The following is a 2,691-nucleotide window of genomic DNA, read 5'->3' as shown; positions in this document are numbered from 1 at the left end:
TCACGCATCTTTTTCCAACGTAGTTGTGCAGGTGGTGCCTCCCTGACCTTTTCTTGTCGGCGTCTTGTGGACTTTCGGATAAACAATGCATCTTCAATGTTTCTTTGCTCTTCAACAGAGGCCGGATCTTGGCAAGGAGGCTGCTTGGTGATTGGTTTGGGTTTGGGGCGAGGCTTTGGGAGCAGGTTTGGCGCTGCGACTCTTGAATTTGGGTCTGCGGCATCTTCCAGCCCTTGAATGTTTTCTTGCTCTTCAGCAGACCTTGGACCTCGGCGCCGAGGCTGCTTGCTGGTTCGTTTGGGTTTGGGGCGAGCCTTTGGGGGCAGGATTGCTGTGGCAGCTTCGTCCTGCTCTTCAGCAGAGGTTGGACCTTGGCGCCGATGCTGCTTGGTGATTCGTTTGGGTTTGGGGCGAGCCTTTTGAGCCAGGATTGGCGCGGCGCCGTCTACGGCGTCTTCCCCTGAATTTCTGGCCATGGCATCTTCCAATGCCAAATTTCTGGTTGTCTTTTGTGGACCCTTGCGCCGTTTGACTGTCTCATCTTCAGTTGTGGGATCAGTGGTATAGTCTTCACTTTGCACACGCGCTGTCTGTTTACGCTTTTTTTTTACAACGGGCGGATCGGATTCAGGATCATCGGGGAGACCTCGGTCCATTAACATAGGCGACGTGAAATGAGCTGGATGCGCCCCAGAGGAAGCATTTGGAGAAGCGCGCCCATTGGCTGCAGCAGTGGCAAGAGCCGCCACAGCACCCATATTCCTTGTACTGGCCGCAGGGGTGCCCATCGCTGTTGTCATTAGGCCGCATTTGGGACCATTGCTGGATCAGTGGCTGATCTGGGCTTCCTATCAATGTCCCAGATGGTGTTGGACCAATAGGATCCATGTGGGGGTCTGCAGTGGAAATGGTCGGGCCAGGCCTGGTGGACGATGGTCGCGTCGTAGAGGAAGTATTTGAGGAAACGCGCCCATTGGGCGCCGGAGTGGCAACAGCCGCCGCAGAACCAATATTCCTTAGACTGGGCGCAGGGGTACTGCCTTGTTGAGACAAGTCATGCAGGGCAGGGGACAGTTTCTTATCTTCTATGAAAAAAGAAAAACGAAATGTGTGACTTGCCCCACCAGTCTGCTGTCGGCCTCTCCACAATTGAAGTATTTTCTTGCAGCATGGAACCGTTAATTTGCTGGGATCACGGATCTTGACATCCTCAGGCCACATCTCACTCTCCCACAACGTGTTCCTGTGCTCATCTAAACAAAACCAGGGAACGACCACCGATGGCTTGCCTGAAGCCAAACAATAATGAATGGTCATGAATTCTCTGATGAGGGATTTAAGTAGATCGCCAGATTCAGCTCTATCCTCGGGCGCAAGAGGAAGCACTGGTAGGCCGCCATCGAGGTCAAAATGCGGCGCCTTCCGTTTCTGCCTCAGCCTGGTATAGCAATGTTGCGCCGGTGAATCTGAAGGCCCCTGCTGAAATTCTGCAGTTTGAAGTTCAATACTTCACTGATCAAGGGCGTGACAACATAATCATCTTACCTTGAATGTAGTTCAAATACTGGACCCAGGCTTCCAGAATGTTACCTACAGCCTCAGGAAACATATCTCTGAACTCTCGGAGGCCCTCAGGACCAAAATCGGCATTATGGTCCAACCAAGCGCTCCTATGTTGTCCATTTTCATCTATGTCGCCCACCAGACTCCAGCTGAAAACTCCTAGCTGGTATTGCTTGACTTTATCCATTTCTCTCATCATGCCCAGGCCATGTTTCGAATTGAGTCTGTTTGGTGGTCAAGGTGAGACGGCGCTGAAAGGCATGATTTGGACCGCTCACTTTCTTTGGACGTCAGGGGGCGGTACGGCATTCGTCCATTCCTCTGCCAAGCCTTTATACTCCTCTTTCTCAGCGTCTGTGAGACCACCCATTACTTCCTTTAGGCCTTGTTGGTATTTAGCAAGAAACGCTCTTGACCCAGGTGGCGCGCCCTTTGCGAGCCGAGTCACGACCTCATGTATTTGCTCCTGGCGCAGGTGCGCAACTACATATCTGGTGGAAATGAGTTTGACATATCCAAACTTCGGCATCCTGATGCGTCTTCCATGGTTTTGAAACCACTCTTTGATCTTCTATGGCAAAAGCGTCAAATGAGCAGCAGTATGACTAGCTAGCACCCACCGTCTTCCTCTCCTTCCACTGCTCCTCTGTAAGCAGGGGGGGTGCCTTGGCCTTCATGAGTCTGTATACCTCATACATCAGCAGCTTCTTTCTTTCTTCCTTCGTTTTGACACGAAAATCTTCCAGGTATTGTCTGAGAATCGCCGACTCCTCCGAAGAGAACGGTTTTCGTCCTGGAGTTGGGGGCCGTGGCCAGCGAGTCTGCAACAAAGGCATGTCTGGAGTCACAGGAATGTTCGGTGGGAGTGGGCTCACAAATTATCGTCGAGAGGGCAAAGGGGGCAAGGCAGCACAAACAAATTGCAAAGACCTCAAGGATTACACGTGCCCGGCAAAGAGCGCCAATCCTGACGAGCCCTTGACCATATTCAGGTGAGGACCTTTGAAACTTGACCTCATCTGGATATCAGTACCTGACGCCGGTCCCCCCAAAAAGGCAATATCTGATGCGCCAGGGCATGCTATCTGATGCGCCAGGGCATGCCTCTATCTGTGCAGAGATCATGTA

Source organism: Laccaria bicolor, genomic scaffold (genome assembly GCF_000143565.1).
Source record: "Laccaria bicolor S238N-H82 LACBIscaffold_26 genomic scaffold, whole genome shotgun sequence".
NCBI lineage: Eukaryota > Fungi > Basidiomycota > Agaricomycetes > Agaricales > Hydnangiaceae > Laccaria > Laccaria bicolor.
The sequence above is the reverse complement of the archived record's forward strand: the minus strand, read 5'-3'. Positions refer to the sequence as shown.